The 26924-nt window shown below is 36.8% G+C and overlaps 1 long non-coding RNA gene across 3 annotated transcripts in view; it reads right to left on the bottom strand.

Moving 5' to 3' along the window:
- The window catches only part of LOC121075153, a 140903-nt gene that overhangs the window by 45131 nt on the left and 68848 nt on the right, over positions 1-26924 (bottom strand). The window lies entirely within an intron of this gene.

The raw sequence follows: 26924 nt of genomic DNA, 5'->3' as shown, positions 1-26924 counted from the left end.
TGTGATAAACAGCAATTTAAATGAAAGGCAAAATCAGTCATTCTACAGAAATCTGTTTATACTCAAGAAGAGGGATCATCAATAACTTTGAGACTTTTCTGTTAATATTTTACTTTAATAATTGGTGTGTTTAGGACCTGTACTTCTGCTTGCAATTTTATTTTCTGCAGCAATAGACTAACTTCTCCTGGGTATACTACTGTCCAAGGACAAAAAGTCAAGCACACCTCCCACAACTTGGAAAAAATACTTCATTTTTTGACTTTTCTATAAATCATAATCGATAACTGCCTTGTATAAGTGAAAGACATGTCTAGGTTTACACAAATAGAATTGAGGTCAGGTTTCAGGAACATATCTTTCAAATGCTGTGTTTGGGAATCTATACATAAGCGCTCCACTATTATTAGCAGTATTTAAGGTAGTTGCTGCTAGCAACTAGTTAAGTAGTAGTTACTTCGAAGCTAGCAAGCATTATACTTCACAGTTGTACTGTCAGAAAGCCAGCCAGCTACCAACACAGAACCAATCAGTTATGCTGATATTATTAATCTAAGCAGATAGGACCAGAACAAGCAGCCTAGATCTCTACAATACACTACCAGTAACTTGCTGTAGGATGTGAAAAGTCCCAGTTCATCCTGCTGGACTGCAGTCTCATTTGTTTATATTGTGTCATGCAAAGGGTGATGAACCATTTCTATTACATGAATGCACAGTAGCTTGCAGAGGCAGAACCCAAATCATCTAGGAGGTTTCTGTACATCCTGGTGCAACAGTAAATGGCCTAAGACATCACCCCCTACTGTAAATGAAATCAGTGCACTTCTCATTTGTTTACTTCTAATAAACAAATTTCCCACAACTGCTTAACAATAAAGGTATTTAAAAGCATTAAACAATTTGACACCAACATACAATTTCAGTATCTATTTTCTTTGCAACCAGGAGACCTCAGTGTATGTGATCATTTCACAGAATCACAGAGTGGTTGAGGTTGGAAGGGACCTCCAGTGATCATCCAGTCCAAACCCTCTGCTTGAGCAGGGTTACCTAGAGCATGTTACACAGGATCATATCCAGGCACGTTTTGCCAAAGGAGACTCCACAACCTCTCTGGGCAGCCTGTTCCAGTGCTCTGTCGCCTGAACCATAAAGAAGTTCTCCCTCATATGGTAATGAAATCTCCTGTGGTTCAATTTATACCCAGCTACCCCTTGTCCTATCACTAGCCACCACTGACAAGAGTTTGGCCCCATCCTCTTTACATGGTCCCCTCAGGTATTTGTAGAGATTGATGAGATCCCCTCTAAATCTCCTCTTCTCTAGGCTAAACAGGCACAGCTCGCTTAGTCTTTCCTCATAGGACAGATGCTCCAATCCCTGAATCATCTTTGTGGCTCTACACTGGACCCTCTCTAGAAGTTCTACATCTCTCTTGCACTGGGGAGCCCAGAACTGTACACAACAGGTGTGGCCTCACCAGAGCTGAGCATAGGGGCAGGATCACCTCTCTTGTCCTGCTGTCCACACTCCTCCTGATGCAGACTAGGATCCCACTGGCCTTCTTGGCCACAAGGGCATATACTGCTGCCTCATGTTTAACTTGTCCACCACAAACCCCAGGTCCCTCTCCACAGAGCTGCTCTCCAGCAGCTCAGCCCCCAACCTGTATTGGTGTCTGGGGTTATTCCTCCCCGGGTGCAAGACCCTGCACTTGCCCTCGTTGAAATTCATTAGATTCCTCTCCGCCCAACTGTCCATTTACTAAACTCCTCTTCTGATTCTCTGTTCAGTTCAGTGTTCATATTCTCCTGTCACAGTGAATGCAGAGGCAAGGCAGAAATCAGGAATTTTTTCCTGACTGAAATCTCTCACACTCAGGATACAGCCAAAGCTGGCAAAATATATGGCATGCTTCAGAACTTATTTTTGCCTTCACTACAAGGAATGTATACTAGGAATATATTTTTGTTGTAATGCGACTTATGTCCTTTTTTTCGTGGCAATTTGGCAGCACTGCAAATAGTTACAACATCCAAAACTGTAATATTTTCCATATGCGCTATAGAAAGATTGATTCTGCTGTTCGCTCACAGAACACCTACTCTTTTTCTTTATACACTTTTATTAGAGGAACACTTACTATATTCAAATCTTCTGGTCCTGCAAATGTTAATGAAAATTCCAAAACCATGACGATTTCTTGTCTTATTCATAGGAAGTTTTTACTTTGCACATAGCTAGTATATTCTCACAAATTGCCAAGGTATCCAGATGAAACATGAGTCCTTTTCAACCCTGTCAGTAAAAAGAAGTCTTTATAAGAGAGGAATATTTGAATCTTTCATCCAGTCACCACCCTGGTTAAAAGCAATAAAATCAGTTATGCTATTATACTCTACCACTACACTGATGACTTTTCACAAGTTTCTTGGGACAGACATTGTATAGATAGTGCTCTGCTGTCACCTGTTTTAGACTTCATGTCACCTCCTTGCTAAGACTGTCTGCTTTTCTGGGGATTTTTCACCAAAATTATTCTTCAACTAGAAGCATCTCTATTGCCTTTAGAGCTTTCTTCTGTTTTTAGTGCAATCTTCAGGACCAAGCCATGTCCCATGTCCTTTGCAAAATCACTTGCATAGATTTAATAGATAAATACATTAACAGATCAATAGATAAACACACGGTCCTAGCAGAGAAGTGTTTCCCAAGCTTTATTATGTTTCAGAGTCAGTCAGGACTCCAGTGATGCATAAGGATGCATTTGCCTTCGTGAGAGAGAAGTGATTGTTTCCAGCACTTAGGGTGTTTCACATGATAGCCTCATGCCCACAATATTAGTCCCCTTAATGAGTGGATGGCACTCTGATTATATTCTACAGGAACCTTTCTATGATATCTCATAAACTTTCTAATTTGCCTTGAAATATGCATACCAACTCTAGGACTACTACCCTTTCTTTTTTTTTTTTAAATCCTCCAGTTACTCCATATAGCTTCTGTAACAGACTCAATGGTCCTTGTGGGTGGGTCCCTTTCAGCTCAGGGTATTCTGAGGGTATTCTGTGATTCTATGAACAATTCCTGCAACTACAGCTGTAGCTTTTAAAGTCTAACCTCCTCTGATTTTGCTGCCCTGGGGACTTTAGATCCATACTTGGCCCTCTCATACCAAAGTAGAAAAAAAAAAAAAAGACTATTCACAAACTGAGTTATAAAAAGTTTATCTGATTTTTATGCTGAAAGATTATGTCTTGACCACCACGCTAAAAGAGAGTATTTGGAAGAGTTTTCACCCAGGTACTTGAATTATATAAATAAGACAAAAAGAACAAAGGTTAAAAAAAGAGAGGAGAACAGAGAAAAAAGTTCATTATTCAAGCAAGGAAACTACTAGAACCTCAGCCAACTAGTTTCCAAAATATATATTAGGAAAAAAAATGTTTGGAAATTTTCACATCAACATGATGGTGTACATGGAATAACCTGAGAAACATTGCAGACACATTTCTCTGTAAAAGTTTCTGTAAAATCTGGGCTCTGGCTAAAGAGGATGGAGACAGCAGTGGAGACTAACGTATGAGGTGTCTGGCTGGCTATAACATAGGAAAAAAAAAAAAAAGCTTGTATTTGCCTAATTAAAACAAACAAACAAACAAACAGAACTGTACAAATGCAGGGTCAGTTTGGGTACAGCTGGTGACTTACATGTGTAAGACCAGAGTGTGATTTTCATCTTATGCATAGTTATGTTACCTCAAATACAACTTGCCCACAACTACAGAGGCATATTTACATTTTGTTTGTGCACGATATTTAATATCTGGATCCGCAACTGCCTATCCTCTTTAAGAATAATGGAAACAGGATTTTCCTTTACCTTGTTAACATTTCAAAACACAGAATTGCAGCTTAGATAGTGAAAACATTGATAAATGAATGGATAAGCAATGACACATCCCTTTTGAAAAAGTTTGGCCAGAGAGAATTTTTACTATTTACTTACTGTTTCATTTTGGTTATTTCCAGCTTCAAGAATTGAATAGGGTGACAGTTTGATATTTTTGAGAGGAAAGCAATAAAAATAAAAAGTAAAGAAGGAAACAGACTTTAAAAAGACATCCCAGCATTTGATTTCTTTACCTCTCGGTAAGAAATGCATGAGAATAATGAGGTAGGGATTAAAAAAAAAAAAAAAAAAAAAAAAAGACCTACAGTCACTACAGAAGTAATCAATTTTTACAGGGTAGCTGTTCAGTACTCCCAGCAGATCAGATCTGTATTGGATGCTTAAGTAGGATACCTGAAATCAACAATCAAATGTGAAAATTTGGGCTTGTGTGTTTGTTCTAAAAACTTTGTTTTCCTTTTTCAGGCAGAAAAATAAAATCTCCAAATCCTGTTAAACAATAACGCACCAGAGTTTATTACAAATACAGGTAAATGTCAGCTACATGATGGTTAAAAAATATGGATAAATATTACAAATAACTAATTAATAATTAATCAAATCCTGAACCTGAACTTTACTTTTTCTACACTGAACACACACACATGTTCAGAGAACTTCTCATAATCTGATAATATGAGGAAGCTGTTTAGATTAAATTGCCTTTTAAAGAAGGAATGAACTAAGACTGCTTTAGAAGGAAAAGCTTTTAGATACATTGATATTTGAGCATATACACAGTAATAGTCATAGGCAAAAGTGAATTAGACAATGTGCACAAGAATGGAATATAAATCTCTAGTCCCTAGTTTTCAGAAATTTTATGGGTCATCAGCAAAGACTCGTCATTCACGTCCGTATCCTTGAGAACATTTACACAAGAGTGATGAGTTTGAGCTTTGTTACTCTTCAATAATTTTTATCCAGGAAATAGAATCATCTATAATTTTTAAGGCTCACATCATAAAGAGAAAAAAATATTTAATACTTTCTACTGACACAGAATAAATTAGACAAAACAGTGAAAATGTATTTAGGGGAAAAAAAAAAAAAAAAAAGGAAAAAGAAAGGCTTCTGTACAAACAACAAAAGCCCCAGTCTGGTTCCTTAGCCCTTCTCTATGTATCTTTTCTATTCTGGAGTCAGAAAGTAGAACTGAATCCTGATTCTGGGACTGGTATCATCCAGTCTTACAGCACACTGAGGGCAAATTCACAGAGCCTCCCTTTTGGAAAAACGGCTGGTAAAACAGGTAAATCTCAAGCATGAGCATAATCAGTTTGTCTGAAAACAGAGCCTAAACTGTCTGAGAGGTCATTTTGCCCTAAAACTGTCAACACTGAGAAAGACAGTGATCATCCATGTTAAACAGCAATGGAGATACTTTTGAAACAAATGAGGAATCAGCCTGGAAAGAAATGCAGAAAAAGAAAATCTTTAACAGTGGGGACAGAGAAAAGGGAAGAAAGCAGCATCAAAATTTGGACTGACACCACCACAAGTTGCCCTGCTGGCATTCCCATCTCCCATATTGCTTTGATTAGTTATAGAAGGGTGTTGAGAAATCTATTTATTAACATTTTGTAAGCTTCTAGTATTGTTTTATTATGGTGTATTACTGATCCTGAATGCATAGTTCATTGATTGCTGGTTAATTATTCTCATTAATAAATCAAGCAACTGCTTTGAACCTGATTTGATTAAAACCATGTGAATTGAGCAGGTTTTCCCTATGATAAGTATCAGGTCTGGTAAAACACAATGCAGCTTCAAACCAAATTACTTTTCTTCCCACTACATGGATCCCCAGAACAGCACTTCTGCAGATAAGCACTTGTAAAAATATCATCTCTGCCCCCATATCAATCATTGTGCCAGCTTTACATGCCAAGCTGACTGATCTTTGTTGCGACACATGATTGACCCAGCAAAGATCACCATAACTGGCACAAATAAGACTTGATGGGCTAGAGGAGCAAGCCCTTGATGGATATGTTTTTGAATTTTTCTAGAAGCACTGTAACAAAACAGCTTGATTTTCAGGAATTAAGACAAACTATTCTTCAGGTGTAATATTTATTGCCCCAGGACAATTTGTTGATTCTTGATCATTATGCAGATTTAGCAGGCCCTGTCTGTAAACTGAAATTATCAGATTTTTCTCAATTCACATTCACAGAGTAGTGGACTGATGACTGTCAAAAAACAAACAAACAAACAAAAAAAAACCAGACAAAATGCCTTTCCCCTCTAATTTTCTTTTTTTTTTTAACCAAATCTCTTGCACTACTGTAAGACAATATTATTCCTGTGATATTCTGAGATATACTAGAAGCAATCCTTCCTTTTGACTTTTCATTATTACTACTGTTACCATATTCACCTGCTTTTTCCATCCACCCTGATAAATGTTAATTATTTGCCTTTAATAATTATGCCCATTGACAAGGCTGGCAACTTGATGTTGACTGCTACCTCTGATCCAGCAGTTTATGATTACAAACCTATACTCAAAGATAATAAAAGATAATTAAAACTTGCTTCCTACAGAAATATATATTATATATTATATAGTTCAAGGCACCAGTAGTAGAGAGAGATCATTTATCTTCCTGCCACAGCAGCATTGTCATTTCACTGATATCTGGAGAACTTCACCCAGTCACGTTCCTCAACTTGTTAAAAAACACCTCTGCTAAGCCTTTGAATGAACAAAATTGTTTTTAAGTAAAGAACAAAGATGAAGTTTTACTGTTCTAAGGGACAGACTCTTCCATGCTTTAGAATATACTTAAAAGAAAGAGAGGAGAAAAAGTCAAAGCTGTAATGACTGGAGAACTAAGGATGGTAACAAGTTGCTGTGTGAGATGAATAAAAGATCACTCATTATTCTGTGCAGAACTGATGGATAAAGACTTGGATTATATCTGTTGCATCATAGAGTGGCTTTACATTTCAAGTAATGGCTGCACTTAAGAAGATGTACATGGTACAGAAGATGATTTGTATTTGGGTAAAAGTAAAATGACAAGCTGATTTCTCCTTTGGAATTGGCCTCATTGACAAAAATAGCCAAAAGCTAAATCATTGAGTGAGAGACTCGGTGCATGGCATGGGAAAAACATGAATTCTGCTGTTTTTACAGAAGCATCACAAGACAAACACAAACAAGGAATAACTGTTTCAGTTTCTTCTTACAGATTTTCCATACTGTAGTTCCCATCTGGGAACCTGTATCCATCATCAGACATACACATATTACTTTGGTCAGGTGTTGACCTGCATTTCACATTTTGATGTTGCCTTCTTTTTTATAACTAAGAAAAAAAATGTTATGGTTTAATTTTGTCAAAGAAACTCTAAGTTAAGCACTTAAACACATGGGTGAGAAAGATCAGTAAAATGTGATACTATAAAGAAATTGATTGTTAGCTTAGATAATGTAGAGTATCAATTATCAAACCAAAGGCACAGGGATAATAGAATAAATCTCAGAATCAGAAGGCAAAGTGAAGACAAAGTGTTTTTCCCTCTCCTCAGCCAAAAAACATCCCAGATGACCTAAGCCAAGTATGTAGTTACACAAACAGAATCAACAAGAAGGGAGAACTTCAATCTGAATGCATTGAGTGAAACGGAATTTGGGAGAAAGAGTAAGGATTTTTAAATCATTCCACGGGCATCAGTTACTTGCTTTTCTCAGGTGCAAAGGACTATGCCTGTGTCTCCTGGGTTGTGCATGGATCTTTATTTCATGCACCAGTAGATAGGGATATATGAGAACTATGCAGTTTCTACTTAAAACTGAATTACACACCAGAACATCTCAATGATGAAAGAATAGTAGCTTGAGGAGACAGCAAGGAGACATGGAGAAGATTCAAATCCTCTGGCATTGCTTTGTTATAGAGTGTCCTTTTTTTTCTCTCTCTCTCTCTCTCTCTCTCTCTTTTTTTTCCTTTTGTTAAGGGTGGGAACACAAGGTGTCTTCTTAGGAACTCTGTCTGAGGCACTGTGAAAGAGGACTACGCTTGGAAGTATAGAAGGTTAATATCAACCTGTCTAAAAATGAAATGCGGCAGGTGCAGTCAGTCAGCATCCAGACACAGCCATGCAACAACTCTGATAGAATTTTGTCCAGCAGCCCACGATCACCCAGCACACTGCACATGATGAATACAAAAATCAGCAAAGCTGAAGATCAAATTCTTGCCCCTTCTTTTGCCACCATGTGGCAGAGCACAGCTGCATACAACACTACCCAGCTGAATATGTATTAAGTTGCCAGTGCTCCTAATTAAATTTAAAAAATCCTAATTAAATTATGAAATCAATGACATGTAGTGAAATGCTATTCCCTGAGCTAGAAGTGTCTCTCTTTCATACAGTCTAAGATGACTTTGACTTCCCAATTGCAAAATAAATTTATATGCTTTAGGAACATGAAATATATGAAGAGGAGAGAAAAAAATAAGGTCCTACTGCTTGTGCTTAGGAATTGTGGGTATGATTGTACATACAATGAGATAAACACACTATTTTCAAAATAGGACTGCTTATATCTGCAATTCCCTCACTGAATTCTCCATTACACCTGCAATTTCAGGCTGCAGGTGGACTGGAAAGACCCTGAGCTTGCAGCACGAAGAACCAACTTTAACCCTCCCAACCCAGAAGTCTGCCAAATTTCTTACCAAGTTGGAAACAATTGGTAGAATTTGGTACCACCTTAATACATTTTCCTGTTTTAAAAGAGAGTAACACAAGGCTTTAATTCCTCAACTATATCTGAAATGATATTTTTATTTGAAGCAACTTGTGAATTTCCTTTGTGGTATATTATAACCCTAGTCCAAAACAAGGACTAGCTAGATATCAAAGATCCCTCATGGTCCTCCCTGGAGAAACCAGGGCACGATCAGGAGATGATGCCTGCAAGTGGTAGTTAAGAGCCCCAGAATATAGCTGAGAGTGGGCTAGGTCTTCCAGTTTAAATGTAGCTCGGAGTGCAACATGTTTGTCCCAAGGTAACATCCAGGAATAACATATTATCAAGTAATATCCATGTCTTCAGTGGAGAGCCATGACTTGATTTTGAGTAGCATTCTTTGTAAAACTTTCTTGAAAAGTTGGTTTGCCTATTCTGCCTCTCTTTTCCTAGATTTTAGCTTTCTTCTCAATATCTTTCTAATCTGTTTTTCTCACCTTCACCTGAAAGATGATGGCTTTTAGCGGGATGAATGATGAGATCTCTGTAATGTCTGAAGACAGCTCTGGATGAAAGATGCTGCAGGAATGCAAGTCATTACCAGTACTGTATTTCTCTGTAGTATGGTGCTTTAGCCTGAATATATTGTTTTGCTTTTTGTTCTTGTGTTTTTTTGTTTATTTTCCCAGCTGTTTGCATGTGTAACCCCTTCTTTTAGTCATGTCTCTCTTCTCGTCTTTAGCTGGCAATCTAGTCAATCAATCAACCTTTCCACTGCTCATTTCGTACTTAAAACTCCACTGTGTTACATCGAGATTTTAACTGACAGTTATGAGGACAACTCTTAAACTACGGTCTACAATAGAAAACCCTTTACTATTTCCCAATACATAAAATACAGAGACTGGGTGCAGCAAAGAACCATAAAATATGCCACTGTAATGCATACAGAACTGGGATGGCATCTACACAGTCACCACCCAGGGAAAGAAACCACATTTAAAAAAATGGTTTTCATCTAAAGTTTTCCAGGCAACTGAACATCATCTCTGAAGAGCGAACCTGAAACTAGTTGCTGTTGGAGCTCCAGTTCTGTGCCCAATAAAAAAAAAGCTTGCTCAATAGGTAATGGACGAGAGAGCAGAAATAACAGTCACCAAAACTGCAAAGACCCTATTCCTTTTCCAGAGGGATTTATTAGCCACTTTTTGTTCCTGTCTTCCACATCTATAAATCAATCTTATGAAACTTGTTCTGGGAAAAAATGTGCTGTTTGTTCCTGTTTTGTCATTTAGGTTCTATTCAGAGATTTTAAGCAATGGTTTGCTTGATTCCATAAAAACTTGGAAATCTGATAATAAAGACTCAGAGTGAATGGAAGAAAAAAGTTTTGTAAGAGAATTATGGTTTGTTTGTTTGTTTTTTTGCCTAAGTATTTTTTCATCATCACCCTTCAACAGATAGTTCAGCACTGCTGATGGAAAATTTCTGACCTACTCTGCTGGCTCTTCATCACAAGCTATGTTTAGTACTTATGGCTACATACAATCCCTAGATTACTGCATTCCTGGAAATATCTCCCTTTGGGAATTAGGGGAAGCAGAATCTTAGTGCATCTTTAAAGAACAGTGAAACATGCACAAATTTCCAAATGGTGGAAGAAGTCAGCTGGATGAGTGTAAGCTACACAGCAGGAAGTAGAGGCAGCAAAACACATTTTCTTTTTAGAGTAAACAAGAAGACTAGGTTCTTTTACATGGCATTCGACACCCATTATAATGCAGCTGGACATTTTTTTTTCTCTGCCTTCTTATTTAAGTAGTTTATTTAGGCTTTGTTGTCTTGTTATGAATTTTCAAAAGGGAAAACTTAAAATATCATCACAAACAAGTTATTTTGGTTTTTATTTCAACCTTTCCTATTGAGTTGAAGACAAAACAAAACAAAACCAGAAAGAAAAAAAAATGCTTTTTTCAAGATCAGTGTTTCTCAGTCTGACCTCCTTGCAAGTTTCCCTCACCTTCTTCTAAAGCATGTGGTGTTGGTCACTGCTGGCAAGAGGGTGCTGCAGTAGACAAATGACTGGTTTGATGCAATATGGCAGTTCCTATGATCCCAAGTGATGTAGTCAAGAAAAGGGCGGGAGCTCTTGCACTCACAAATAGGATTTTACTCAAATAAAAAAATTCAATTTTATCCTACTGCCAACTATTCAGTGCTTAAAAAAATAAAAATAAAATAAATAATAAAAAAAACTCTTCTCCTTAACCTACACTGAAACTTGACACATTTATGAAGATAGCAATAATTCTTTTCAGATCACAAAGCTTCAATTGTAATAGATGATTTTAAAGTGAGCTGTGCGCCTCTCCTTAAATTAACAAATATTTATTTTTGAGAAGAGGGATGAACATACAAGTAACTTGGAATTAAAATGTATTTCTCTGCTATGCCAATGACCACATTCCAGCCCACGGAATATGCTGCAGCTGACACAAAGAAAACAGAGTATTTCTGTTGGGCCCACAAAGAAACTGCATCATCTCCCCTATTCTCTAGCCTCACTCAGGTTCAGTGCAGAAAGCATGTCTCACAGTAGCTGTATGCAGGAGATCCTGCTCAATACTGCTGCTGCAACATTTTAGCTACTTCTACTGGGATATTTATCGTGCCTTCTGCTGTGAGAAATACCTCAATAATTTTCTCAGACAGGGTCTTCTGTGAAGCTATTTTATTCACAATTGCAATGGCAAGCATCCTGCAAACAGGAGCGCCCAGCAAAAGTATATCATAACCTTATATTCCCTCTTTCCTATGCTTGATTCCTCCCATTTCCTCATTGGCTGAGTACTGCAGGTTTGCAAACTACTCAACAGTTATTACTATACCATATATGTAAAATTTTATTTGACCAACCATTAATTTCTTATTTTCCTTTTTTTTCCCTTCTCTCATGACTAGATGGCCTGTGATTTTTTGTTTTTGCTGATTTTGCACTGCTCATCCTGTTTTTCTCAGCTATCCTCCCTATTTTGGGACAGTGGAACCTTCCCCTTATCTGCTTAACATACTCCCCACTGCTATGCCACTGTCATGCCTGCACAATCACATTTGAATATGCAAGGTTAGTAGAATTTTCCACTGCAAAAACATTCTACCGAAAAAAAAGAAAAAAAAAACAACTTTGTTTCTCACACTGCTGTAGTAGCAGTACACAAATTACTAACTTGTGTTACACAAATTACGAACTGTGCACAATCACTCTGCTTTAGATTGTCATAAGCTCAGCTTCCATCATACATGACAGTGTTTCATCAAGATCCAAAAATATATCCTTGCTTCAAACTTGAAGAAAATAGTGAGGAGGACAATGGATAAGCCAGTAGAACACATAGGAAGACTGAATAGCAATTGAGCTCTAGATGCAAGATAGTTTAGCTTGAAAAGCAAAGGAGAAACATGATACTCTACTATGCTGCTCTGCTACAGCTGTAAAATGTTAATTTTATCCCAGTGTTCACTGCAATTAAGCCAAAATATCCGTAAAATAGGAAGCTCAGTTTGGTTTCCAAAACAGTATAGTCCTGTGTTTGACTGTGCATTGTGTAAAACAATACAGAACTTACTCAAACCAAAAAATCCTGCAGGTATGTTTTCTGGAACGTTTTGTCCTAATGGCTAGAATTGGAGTGGATACTTAACTACGGATGGTTTTGGCAAGACTTTGCTTTTCTACATTCTGGACAGGAAATCAAATAGAAGTTTCATTTTCCTTTTTGAAGAATAAAAATGCAAAGGATAAGTAATCTATGTTTTAGCCAATGTTATAATTTTGAAAGACAGATTTGTAGCATAGCTAAAATGTTGCAATCAGGCCCAGACACCTCTAACGTAAGGAACAAAAACACCACTAGCTTCCTTCAGGAGGCTGGCAAGCCATGTATTCCTTTAACACAACAATTCCTTTAAGTTCTCAAAGCTATGTAGCTATTGAACACAGCTTTTCCACTCATTTTCACTGAGTAATAAACATTTCTTCCCTTCACTTCTTGCTTTGATTATAAGCTCCTAAAGGAGTGGTCCGGGCTGCACATTTGTACAGAGCTTATTTGTACAGGCATCTTCTCATGATTTTGGGAGCAGCAACCATGCAAAGTGTCTAAATACTCGTACATCTAACTTAATTGAAATGGAACATTTTAAATCAATTACTTGAGACTCCCTTTTGAATACACTAGCAGCAAAAAGTGTAATTACTGACTTTTGAGAATGAAAAGGAGAATCTTTACTGTTATAACAAAGTGGAATAAAACGGGGAGATAGGGTCTACTTGTGGGGATATTCTAACTTCTTATGAGTGGGCAGGGTACCTGAATACCTAAACATGTGTATTGGACAAAATAATCTACCTTTTGTACTAATTTATTGTTTCAGACAGATAATGGAAATGAAGACAGACATACAAAAATAAAGAATTCTGAAGAAGTTACTTTTGTATAAGTTTTGTTTTCCCATACAGAAAGAGAAAGCAATGTATTAAGCTTTACAAGACTCCTAGAAAATATTTATATACATAAAATTCACACCCATTGGGGAGTATATTGAGATACACAAATATAAATATACTGCATATACCATAGGCAATAACTTTCTTCTGCTTCAGTTGCAGCAGCATTACATTTTGCTAAAAATGGTATACCCTTGTACTTTCACTGCTCAATCATTGATCAAATAGATGAAGATGCACATTGATCCTTTTGAAGAATAGGGATAGCAACCACCATAATGTTCTTCAGGATTAGTGCAAAAGTGGATAGAAATAGGGCTTTGAAAAATACTCTAGAAAAAAACACAAAACAAAACAAAAAACTAGATATATGTCTGTTATGTATACAGCTGTTAGCTACATTTGTTTCCCTTCAAGAAAATGATTGAACTGGACACAAAACCATTAATTTATTTGAACGCACCTGAACACAGATATACAAGAATAAAGTTTAGCACATTTTACTTTCATTCTTCTTGTAGGGAGCTATGACACCTACTGCCTCTAACCCATCTTTCCTCTTACCTGCAAAATGATTCACTACATAGACACACATACTCATGTAATCATAGTGACTTTAAAAAGTGAATAGAAATCCTTGAAATTGAAAGCTTTCATCTTTGTGTCATTATCAAGGACATAGGCAACTTTGCATACCTTTTAATTTTCTTTAGGCAAATCCTATTTATTTGCAAAGTTCTTCTTTAGATTACGAAGCTGTGAGGAAGAAAATCGTGTGACTTTTTTAGTTTTGTGTTATTTTGAAAAACCCCAGAAGGGGACTGGGAAGGAAGGAAATCAGCAAACAACAACAAAAAAAAAATGATTACACCATTAAGGACATCTGAAATGACATTGTCATTGCTAAGGAAATCTCAGAAGTGTGTTTACAAAATCACCTCATTTAGGAATGCCACTGATAGATGCTTATAACTAAACGGTAGTGCAGATACAGCACTTTCCAGCTAGTTTGTGCACAGACTTTGCACCAATTGAAATTTGTTTTTTATACAATAGATTTAATTAAGGAGACAGAAACTATTGTGAAGACATGAATAAATCTTTGTAATAGTGACTTTACATTGATCTTTTTTACACAGACTAGAAATCAAGTTATGCTACATTGGTATAAATCAAAATATAGTGAAAGTCTCAGAAAATTCATCAATGGGTATGACTGATTTTTGTTTAAGTACATCTTTGAGATGCAAGATTGTGCATCTTACTTTAAACTAGTCGTGAAAGAATATGTTAGAAATCATTGTGATTTCTATTCTTTCTTTGCTTTTTTTTTTTTCTCCACACTTTTCCCCCAAGAAATTATGGAATTTATGGAACTCCTGCATCATGGATACTATAACATTAGTGCTTAATTCAAAACATTTTGTATTTTCTATGCTGGCATTCTTAGACACTTAGACAAAGTGTTTTTTTGGTGTTCTGTGCTTTATTCAACTAAATTTTGAGTTTCTTTTGCATATCTTGCATTTAGATCTTGTATGCCTTCACCTTGCAAGGTAAGAAAACAGATTACCAGATCTATTTTGCCCTCCGGTTCACACAACTCTGTAGCTGTAGAACTTAGTAATATTAACATTACTGTTAATAAAATCCATATTGTTGCACTGCCACTGTAAGAAACAAGTAGGAGCACAAGGGAGCAGAACAGGGCAAGAGGGTTAGGAATAGAAGGCAAGAGCTAAAAGGACACAATTTTCTTAGAGAATAAAAGGCACATCTCTGTGTGATCTATCATTTCCCCCTGCTGTCACCACAAGCTGACCTCTGTGCTTTCTTTTCATTGTGAATATGCCCTGGTTAGGTCAATGTTATACTTTCTTCTGCCTGCATGTCTCCCACTGATAGATTAGCTACCAAAGGCAAATCAAAACAGTAGGAATATTTTCTAAACCAAATAAGACAAAATTTGGATTAGGAAGCAAACAACCTAGTTTTCACCTCAAGGCTTTGTTGCAGCTAGATGTAGACTACAGACTATTGAAAGATGTTACCAACCTTCTTTCCTTCCTTTCACTGTTAAAAATAATAGCTATTATTTATTAGTTCTAAGGTAGGGAAAGAAAAACAAACAAACAAAAACTTGTGTCATTATTCTGCTATACAAATGCTGTAGTGAATTTCCTGCTGAGAGAAGCAAGGAATAGGCAAGTAAGAATACAATGAAGGCAGCCAAAGGTTGTGCAATGTGTCTCTAGAAGAGTCAGCACTTCCACTTTTCTACATCATTCTTACTACTCTTCATAGGAAGAAACAAAACCAAACAAACAGAAAAGAAAAGAAAAGAAAAGAAAAGAAAAGAAAAGAAAAGAAAAGAAAAGAAAAGAAAAGAAAAGAAAAGAAAAGAAAAGAAAAGGAAGAGAGAGGAATAGGGAAAAAAGGAAGTAACAGTTTATTTCCTCAAATGAGCACGCTGATTTTGTTTCTTGAACTATGCAGTCCACACAGTCTTCACAAAGTATCTCAGGCCAAGTACTATGACTCTAGGTAACCTATTTGCCTTTACTTTCTCCTGGTTATAAGTTTCTGCTTTCACCATTTACCTTCCATGTCCAAATCTGTGGTATTTCTTTTAATGAGGTAGAAGGACTTGAATGTTCTTGTTAAGCCTGAAAAAGAGCACTTGGAAAGAAAGTCCATTGGTTTTAATAGGCATGTTTTTGCAACTGTGTATTTCTACTCCTCTGGCGCGTGCTGGTACTGTTCAGTAAAAAAGCCATATTTACTGTGTGCCAAAACAAAATTAAGAGGTACACTGTGATCCCACCCATGGTGAGGGGTTTATGGTATAAGGCATTGTGCAAATACAGAATAAATGACAAGCCTTGCAAACTTACACAGCAAGGAGACGAGATGAACTGAGAAGCAATGGAAGAGAAAAAAACGCTTAAGACAAAAGTCAGGGAGCTACTTCAGGATGGTGAAGATGATTTGCCAATTCCTGAACTGTGTTTCAAATACTGGTATCTTTGACATTACCAAAACTGTTCCTCCTCCACCTCTTCCTATTTCTTATGCGTTCTCCTGAAGGGTGTGAATATTTCTTCAATTATCAGGCTAAAAGACTTTTGCAAGAAACTCAGTCCTCTACACTTATCTCAGTATTGGCTTACTCAAAACAACAAGTGTTGTGTGGGTCAGGCCATTTAATGCATTCCACATTCAGCAGCAGCAATCTGACAAACTGTACATAGCCATCCTCACCTGAGCTTGGGAAAGGGACCTGTTATCTGAATCTTGACAATATCTCCTGAAATTTTGCATGGGTGGAACAGGATTCACACAAGGCACTAATACTTTCCACATGGAACAGGCTGGAGGACTGTTGCCTTTTCTATGTTATTAGCAATTAGCCACTGTAGTCACTCATGGTTGTATCTAAGTTCATGTGCAACAGAGTGAGCAATTTATATATGGATTTTCAGGAACTAATTGAATGATTTAGGGGACTTTTGTCACTGATATACACATTTTCTACTGAAAAAAAAAAAAATGAGTAAGAAATAGAGATTAATAGGTTAGTTTTCAGGAACAATCTATAGTGTAGAGTACTATAGTGAAAAATCACTTAATGATGTATATCAACAAATATTGTTTGGCTACTCAGAAAAAGCTCTTCTAAACTGTTTCTCAACTCACAGAATCACAGAATTGTAGGGGTTGGAAGGGACCTCAAGAGATCATTGAGTCCAACCCCCCTGCCAAAGCAGGTTCCTTAGAGCAGGCTGCCCAGGTAGGCGTCCAGACGGGCCTTGAATATCTCCAGAGAAGGAGATTCCACAACCTCCCTGGGCAGCCTGTTCCAGTGCTCCGTCACCCTCACCGTGAAGAAATTCTTTCGCATGTTGGTGCAGAACTTCCTGTGCTCCAATTTGTGACCATTACCCCTTGTGCTGTCCCCGCAAACCACTGAAAAGAGGTTGGCCAAATCCCTCTGTCTCCCACACTTCAGGTATTTATAAACATTGATAAGATCCCCTCTCGGTCTTCTTTTCTCCAGGCTGAACAGACCCAGGTCTCTCAGCCTTTCCTCATAGGGAAGATGCTCTAGGCCCCATATCATCTTTGTTGCTCTCCGCTGGACTCTTTCCAGGAGATCCCTGTCTTTTTTGTACTGGGAACTTCTTTTTTGTACTGGGAAAACTTCTGAACAACTGAAGCAAAGAATTGCTTGAGAGTAAGTTTACTCACCAGGTCGTATTCTTATTTTTTTTCTCATTATTATCAATTCTACAACTACCTGAAAGTAAGTTGTGGGGAGCTGGGGGTCAGCCTCTTCTCACAAATAACTAGTGATAAGACTAGAGGGAATGGTCTCAAGTTGTGCTAGGGGAGGTTTAGGTTGGAAATGAGGAAACATTTCTTCTCAGAAAGAGTAGTCAGGCATTGGGATGGGTTGCCCAGGGAGGTGGTGGTGTCAGCATCCCTGGGGGAATTTAAGGAAAGGTTGGACCTGGCATTGAGGGACATGGTTTAGTGAGTGACATTGGTAGTAGGGGGATGGTTGGGCCAGATATCTTGGAGGTTTTTTCCAACACTAATGATTCTATGATTCTATGAATTTCAATATATCTAGATGATTACCTTGTTTGATTCCGTCCTACCACTTCTGTGCTGCTCTCTTAAAAAAGTGAAGGTATTAAAATGTTTTAGTACATATTAGCAAGAGCTGACAAGCTTTTCCTCTGTCTTCTGAAGTTAAAAACGGCCAACCTTACCAGAAAAAAATATCAGCTGTCTGCAAGGGTTTGAGTTCTAGGGCCAAGGTTGGAAAGAAACTCATTTATTCGAATAGGCATACAGCTCCAGAGAAATAGGTTTGCCAAATACCTTGACATTCTTCCTCCTCCTTGGGAGGAAAATGTGATATTCTGAGGAGAGTCAGTGGGCAAATATTGTGGTTACAAAAAGAAAAGACCTTTTACCAGCCATATATGAGGTGCTAATGATAACACTTGAGTGTTAGAAGGAAAGTGACTGAGGAGTAACACAAAAATGTTGTATTATAAGGAAACAAAGAAAGTATGCTAAAAAGAGGATGCTACACTCTGTAAAGGATTAACTTGCTCTCATTTATACTGAAACCTGAAAGAGGAGATGTTTATTATCTTGCTAAGTGCTTAAGTAACCTCTGATAGATTTAGAATAGATTTCTGCTTCTAGCTATCATCCGAACTATAAATCTGTCATTCCACAAATAGTACAATTAATGCACTGGTTAGTCTGAGAACACACAGCAATGGGAATACTGTGGTCATGTCTGTGAAAGGGCAGTGTCCCAAAATTATGCCAGACAGACCTTCCAATATCTAAACCGAAATGAGCCTGGCATACTGAAACCCAAAACAGAGCAACAGAGCGGTATTGTCCAGGAATAAATCCATCAGACATGTGAAGGGCAGTCCCTTCCAGAAAATCTGCTTGCTAGTAAAATTGTTACATCAACGGCATAAAAGTAAAAAAATAAAAATATGGAGAGTTTTTCAAATTATTCTCTATTTTATTCTACCTTCTCTAACTCATATTGTGACACAGTTTCTTCATGCACTGTATACTGTATTAACTTTGATAACGTAGAGATAAGTAACAGCCCAGAGAATTTTACAATATGATATATTAACTTTTGGGTTAGTCTGCATTACAAGATCTAAAGACTCCAGAGGCATTTCATAAGATTATGGGAAAGGATAGGACAATGTGAACATTTCACACTTTGGGTTTAAAATGAACCTGATTTAGACCATTCTTTATTTTATACCTTACATATATGCACACATATATATATGCACATTACGTAAGATAAAAATAATGCTTTGCATCTTCTACATTCAGGATAGTCATGAAGACTTACACTTTTCTTATATATAGATATATATGCTTTTTTTTTTTTTTTTTTGTAAAAAACAATGTTTACAGACTGCAATTGCAATAAAAATGTCGTCTTCTGTAAAAAGGTATACTTCTACCTGAAATACCAGCAATTACAATTTTCACAGCCACTGAATTCCACAAATGCTTTATAAGTTCTGTTACGCATTCCTAAGACTTTTGTTAGTTAGGAAGTTTGTCACACTAATAACTCTGAATATTGAAATCTTCTATTCATGGATTCTTTTTCTTCTCTTCCCTCATAATGTACCCTAAAATTTTTGGAACTAAGTGGACTTTTAAAAATGTATTTCCACTATACAGATATGTGTATATGCATGCGTGTGCATACACACACAATTAACTAATTTTAAAGCTAAAAACTGTATTTCACTAAAAAAAAAAAAAAGTAATTTGCAAGCTTCCCCTCTTGATTGTTGTTATGAAAAGGCACACGATACAGTATTTTCAGTTTCTTTGATTCTGGTTCCCTACAGATCTTTCAGGTCAGCTGAATGAGGTAGCAGGAAGCTCACACAGTTTCTTCCTTGCAGTCTTTTGAGATATGTCATTGCCAGGTTCCTATTTCTGAACAGAATTACTCTGATTTTGCACTACTTTGATGACCAGCATTCATTCTGGATATACAGATTGGGTATTCACTACTAATCACAGTCTAGCCTTTAAGAAGGATATTAAGGATAACAAAAGAGTGAATTAGGAAATTCTCATTTTTGCTCCTAGAAAGCAAGATAAAGAGGTGTGTGTTAGCTGGTGTTTCAAAATGACGCCTATAAACAGGAAAAGAGATTCTTCATTTGCTTTAATGAGCAACATCAGGATGGCATATCAGTAAGATGCTGATGCCCAGGCTCACTGTTCAGTACTAGAAGCGATCTGAGACAGTATAAAAGAGGGATGAGGAGAAGTGATGGTACGTGATCTGGTTCAGTAATAGAGAGCTCTACACTCTGGTGGTTGGGTAGCAGCTGTTCAAGCCTAGAAGTAAAACTAATTAAAATATTGTGACAAGATGAGAAGTTCAGTGTACAGTTGTTGATGTTCATAAAAATAAAAGGATATTAACATAAAATGCAAAACAAGAATTCATTAGAAGAAAATGTGCTCATAAAGTGGGAACTTTCCAATTAAAGTATGTGATAAAGCAAATACTGTAGTCAAAAAGTAGATCCAACAGTGTCAGTAAGAGCAGAGCAGTTATTTAGGCCTCCCTCCTTCCCTTAAAATAAACAGGCTTCAGTCTACCCAGACAACTTAGTATCTAAATGCAGTCAAGACGAAGAGTCCATGGCACTTCAGATATCATGGAGGCTGGGTCTGTGCTTGTATGTTATGAACTGTCCTGAAATACACTGCAGGTCACCTACCCCTTTATATCATATTCAGGGGCCAAGAAATCAAAGCTGTCAGAAATATGAATCTGCCTCATTGCTGAATCAAAGAAATAGCTTTCTCTAGGTCTACTGTATCTGCTTACCACCTGTAATAATTTTATTCAGTTATATTTAGATTACAAATTCTTTGGAAAAAAAAAAAAAAACAACAGTCTTCTCATTTTTAAACACCTGGCAAAACTGGTCCAGCCTTGATACAAATAAAGACACTATTTTTAAGCTTGTTTCCTGATCTAAAAAGGCTTCATAATTTCCTAAGCATCTTCGTAAATAAAGCTGAGAAAAATAAGTAAAAAGTCATAATATTCTTGAAAACAAAGAAAACTTGACTTCTAATCTCACTTATTTGCACTGTAATATTAAAAGTGTGCAGATAGTGTTTTAGGGATAGTTTTTTTTGTTTTTACATCAGCAAGGATTTATCAATCAGATAACCTGTTACTGAAGTCTTTGAACTTAGCATTACTTCTGAATGGAAAAAGGTTGCAGTGATTCATCAAGCGCAAATATGAAATATGACACTACCGCCCACTCCACTGGCAAGATCTTCAGAACTGTGTTTTTTCGTTAATTCGCAATCAATCCAAATTTCATTTACTCACTTTTAGTTTTGAATTAAGTCTAGGTTCATACAATATTCTAGTCTATGTATGGGCTCCCTACACTTTTTTGTTATACAAATGATTACGTGTAACAGATACATTTGCAAAACAAAGTGGTTTACGCCTCACAGTTACTTGCACTTCCTTAGAGGATAGTCCCTCCCTATGGTAGGACGTAAGTGCCAAGATGTCTGACACAAGCAGTAGTTGGTGGCTTCAGAAGTTCATCTTTTTGCTCTTAATTGGAATAAAGTAATATCAGAATTTGTCATAATGTATTAAATGGAAGTATTGTAACAGAGAAAAGGAATTAAGAACAGGGAAACGAAACTGCAGACAGAAGCTGAGAGAGCAGGAGGGTCCTGCAACTTATTCATTAAACATAATGATTCATTGTTATACAATTACAAAATGAGCAAACGTACATGAAAGAATACTGTATGTGGAAGCTGAGGATCCAGACAAAAGCAGTATTTATTTCATTATCATGATTTTCACTGGAACTTGAACCATGATAAAATATTTCCTACAAATTGTATCCTAAACAATAAATCTTCTAAGCTTTTCCTTCCCAAGTCCTGTAGAGCCTGTTAATCTATTTATGCCACAAATGAAAAGAAAGAGGGAGAGAGAAAAGGAGGCTTTTCATTCTTGGTATGGAAATGTTTGCAAAATCCTTACAATAAAATAAATCAAGGCATCATAATGCAAAAGAAGCCTCTGGTATGAGGTTCCTTGAAAATGTCAGTTGTTGAAGACATCTAAGTAGTACATGGTTCCAGTATTGCTCATATCATCTCTATTTCAAAAAACATTTTTTTCTGTTACTATAGCATATTTACAAATGAGCTAATGTTATTTTAAAGTTATATCCACCAAAAACAAACAAACAAACAAAAAAGGAAAACAGAAGACCTTACATGCAGAAATATTGGGCCTCCACTTGTAAAAGGTTGCGGAAAAAACTCCGTTCACAGTTATAGTTTCAGTCTCTTCCATTCCCCTTAAGGTACTAGACCGATCAAGTGAGAGAAGGAAGCCAAAGTCTTCTGTTAATGCCTAAGATCTGTCAACTATTTCTCCTTACCTGTTTTTAAGAAATTACTATTAAAAAATAAAATAAAATCTCCCACCTACTCCTCTGCTTGATAAAACGCTGTGGTTTGTAGCAGCTCTCCAGAGCCTATGTTTATGGTTTTAGGCTGACACTGAGTAAAGGTGGTTTGAATTCCAGGATCCGCTGCAGACTGCTTACATAACCTTGTATAAGTTATGTACTTCTCGTCCGACTTTGTTACAAAATAGGGAAAATCGCGTTACCTTTCCTTCACCCCAGCCTCATCACTGAATACTTAAGACTGAGAGCTGGTTTGGGAGGGGCGGGTGGTGTTGGTCCTATACAGATCTTACCCATCTAGAAGATACAGAAAGAAGGAATGATGGATCAATCTGTAGTTTGTTTTTCAGTTGCTCATTTTGCACTTCTGAGCAGCTAACTGTAAGAGGATAGACCATTGTCTCACATTTTTTTCATTTATAATCCAGCTGTTATTACGATACCTTTTTTTTTTTTTAAATGCCTCAGCTATACACTGTTCTTTGTACTCACAAAGCTTTACAAAAGACTAATCTTTCCTATTACTCATTTTCCTCTATCAGTTGTTCCAACTCAGTGTCACTGCTCTCCTAGTAAAGTATTGTAGATGGTACTGAGATCAAATTAAACCCAATTTCATCCCATTGTTGTAATCTTAATGAGTCAACACATCTAAGAAGCCATATCCTTCAACATTGCCATTTCAGTAGGAAAGTGGTGGCAGTCCAGAAAAACTGTCCTAGGGGGTCTTGCAATGTAAGAATCAAATGGAAAAAAACAAACATAGAATCAAATGTAAATTTGTTTTATGCACGATTATCATTCAATGCAGTGTTTGTGATTTACCAGATGTTCCAGAAATACCTCCTTTTGCACCAGAACAGGTTCCTGTTTAAGCCAGACTTTATGCTACTGATCATTCATTTATTTAGAAAATGGCAAATTCATTTTCCTACTTTAAAAATTTAATTGTTCAGACAGACAAGAGAGGAGAAAATAACAAACTATGATTTAAGCGACTCTTACACGTTATCACAAGCAGTGCCTGCTACAAGTTTGAGGATATAGTATAGATTGAAGTTCACTGTGTAAGCCTTTAGGCAAATTCTTACAAATTAATTTAAAGAAAAGTGGATTCCTCCCATTACTTCTATGAAAGAGCACTACATTTATTTAAACGAAGTAGTAAAATGTCTTTCAGAAAACACGCTCAGTTCTTTGATGTTTACTTCCAAGCAAAGTAATTTTCCAAGTGATGGAAGTTCAGCTTTTAGATCCCAACCTATGAACCTTGTAAGTATTGATATGCTCTAGTGTTCCATTTTGCTCTGATAAAATAGTCCCTAGAATGTACCAACAGGTGAGATGGAAGTCAAAGTTTTTATTTCTTGGTGGTAAACTATCCTGCTAGAGCATAGCATGACTTACAACATCTTATACATTTGATGTATTTATAGGCTAAAATCTTCAAGAATCAACAGCAACCACAAAACTGAAAGGTCCGTATCATCTGTGGATCAAGCACTGAGGCAGAGATGGAGTCCACTAGCTACTAACTACATGGGATTTTCTGCAGCCAACGAGACAGCAATTTCAGTTAATTTCTTTACAATTACCTCAAACAATAAGCCTGACTGTAAATGATGCATCATTTTTCACTTAGCAACAGCACTGATGCATGTAGGTCCCCCACTGTAATACAATAATAAAAAAACCTTTAGGGAAGAAATAATTCAAATAGTTGGTATAGAAACCTAAGCATTTAGGCAGAAGAATTTACTTTCTCTCACTCCCTCTTAAATAATTGAATGAAAACCTTTAACAATAGAAAACTTTATTCACTCCTGTTATGTAAGATAGGAGAAGACTCTTTATAAAGGAGTCCTATGCATTTCCAAAACACCAGAAAAATATCTAAAAACTAAATCGGGGAAAGAAGAAACAGCATAAGGAACTGTCTGTTAGGCTACAAAAAGTAGGATTTCCAGTGTGAAATACTATTCATTGGACTTATGCATCCTGAACCTTCCAACTGATGAGAAAACTGGTAAAGATGAGTCTCATATCCTGACACAAATGTTTCTTTGACAGTCTCATAGAAGAGGTAAGCATGTTGTAAGTGTGGAGACCTCAAGAAAAGTAGAAAGTAAACAACCAAAAACCTGAAAGTAGAACTGAAAGTTAGCAGTCGGTGATGTAATAGTTCCAGTTTTGATAAAAAGCACTCATTCAAGTGCAAGACCAGACACGGAGGAATCAAATTTGCTCAAGAAGATTTTTCACCTCTGCAGTGCATGTGGGTATGCATATTCCCCATTTTCTCTGCAGGGGCATATAAGCAGCAAACACTGTCTTCAGATTTCAATTAAAGATTAAGTGTTTACACTTGTAGTTTTCCTTGCCAGGAGTTTTTTTTAATTATTATTATTTATTATTATTATTTTATTTATTTATTTTACTCCTCACAAGTTCTTTAAAAAACACCTATTTTATTTTTCTTTTACATTTATTGTAAACCTTGTCAGATGGTTTCTTAGGAGTGAATGAACTCCCCATCACTCTTTCCCCATCTGTAGGGATGTTCTGCTTAGGACACCTTTAGTTCCCCATGCCTAAATCCATAAAGACTTTTTTCCTATCTTGACCTGCCTCACTTGCATTTTTCATCTTCCCTTAATCAATGTGATAGAGTGAATTCTGTTGTTGTTTTTCCTTTTATTCATAGCCAATTTATTAACACATATTTCTATTTAGTTACCTTTCTATCTATATATTAACACGCAGTGCTCAGCTGGACATCAGGCTGAGGGAATGAGTGCAGTCACCAGATGAAGCACATGAGAGCTGGAGCCAAATCAGCTGGGAAAGGGGAGACTTAATACTAGCCTATTATTTACAGTCATTCTGTGAAATGCCCCAACTTTTATTTGTTCCATAGAATTACAGGACTCACATTGTGACAGTGACATGTGACAGCAACAATGCTGCACAGAACAGGAATAAGGAATAAGTTGTGAAAGACTGTGCATGCAGACCATAGTAGCAGTATGCTACTGTAGTTTCTTAATTTCTATGACAAATAGATCATCTAAAGCATTTTGTAGCCTTTCGCTTAATCCCTTCCATATCTGTGTAAAAGGGCATGAAATACTATGATTTCTTTGGCATGCAAGCACTAGAAAGCCCTCATTCTGTGGGAAAGGCATTTCATCCAAAATGAGGTTTCTTAGATTTTCTCCTAAATAGCATAGTCTTAAATTTCATCTGGTCCAGTATCTTCTCCAGTGCCTTTTATGAGTTCTCCAAGGAGAACTTGTAAAACTCTTGTGACTATTTCAGGCATTCCTCTGTATTCCTTGGATGAATTTTATCAGGTCCTGATACTTCAAAAATATCCATTTTATTTAAGTGTGATATATCTTCCTCTTTTTTTTATTCTGCATAGTTCTTAGCTATAAGTTGCTGGCAGTAATTTTGTGACTATGTGATCACTGATAACTTTCTAATGAAGAAATACACAAAATGTCATTACTGACTCCTTTCCTGTGGCACTGTTTATTATCAGTTTTCCCTCAAATAATATGCTCCATAAATACAATATTTCTCATTCTCAGTCAGAACTAAGGATTGTAATTTTTGGAGTGTATATTATGTAAAATACTTTTGAGGTCAAAGAGAACTTGAATGACTGTTAAATGTACATTAGAATTACCTAGCCAGTGGAGTGACTACATATATGAATCAGATTATCTCTAAAGTGATGGTGAAAACAATGAGCTAGAAACAGGGATTTTTCTTATGAAGAAAGGGTTGGTTGCTATTGGCAAACCACAGCTAGCCAGAAATAATGCTTTCAGAAGCAATTCAGTAGTGAACGAGTCAGTTTTGGACTGTACCACATCAGGCTTCTTATATATTTTATTGTAAATCTATCCTCCTCTCCCCTCTCTCCCTCCCCCCCTCCCCCCCCAACATTTCCACATGCTGCTGTGAGTTAATCTCTTAAATCACTGCAACGTATTGAAATAACAACTGTATCATTTAGAGAATGAATCCTGTTGGACTATATGTTTTTTTATGAAAGGTGTTCCCGTCCCCATTCTAAGGGAGTTAACACTTCCTCTTCCTTTTCTCCCTGACTCTCAAGCTCATCTTAATCTAAATGAGCACTTGAAGGCAGCAGAGGTTATATTTTCTAGATTCATCAAGACAGTGCTTACTTTACATTCTTCTGTGAAACAAGAATATGGGAAACAAAGGTCTCTTGCTTTCTCCCTTTTTAAATCTCTCCTTGGCTTCCCTTTAGTGCTAGAGTGATGGCCACACATCATAAGTGTCCAAAAATCCTCAAAGCTTTCAGGGTCAGGCTTATTTTGATGAAGTCAAACACATCACACACTAGTTATCATGAGAACTATGATGAAAATGACAATCAGATCAAACCACAACATAGGCATGGACATGGAGAAACATGTCTGCAAACGCTATTAGAAGTCTGACTGTTTGGTTGCAGCTACTGCATCTAATCTGGTTTCTCTAGCAGCCAGTCTGATTTGATCTTTCAATATCTGTTAGAGGAGAATAAACATATTCATGAAATGGGACCACCTTAGAACTGGCTGCATGTCCACACGGAGTTACAGAGAGCCACCTATACTCAGAGCACCACAGGAATGAGGCTGTCAATGCAAGTAGTTTTGGTAAAGCAAAAACTGG

The sequence above is a fragment of the Cygnus olor genome, chromosome 9 (assembly GCF_009769625.2).
Source record: "Cygnus olor isolate bCygOlo1 chromosome 9, bCygOlo1.pri.v2, whole genome shotgun sequence".
In the NCBI taxonomy this organism is placed as follows: Eukaryota; Metazoa; Chordata; class Aves; order Anseriformes; family Anatidae; genus Cygnus; species Cygnus olor.
Note: the sequence above shows the minus strand (reverse complement) of the source record. Positions and strands in the feature narration are given on the sequence as shown.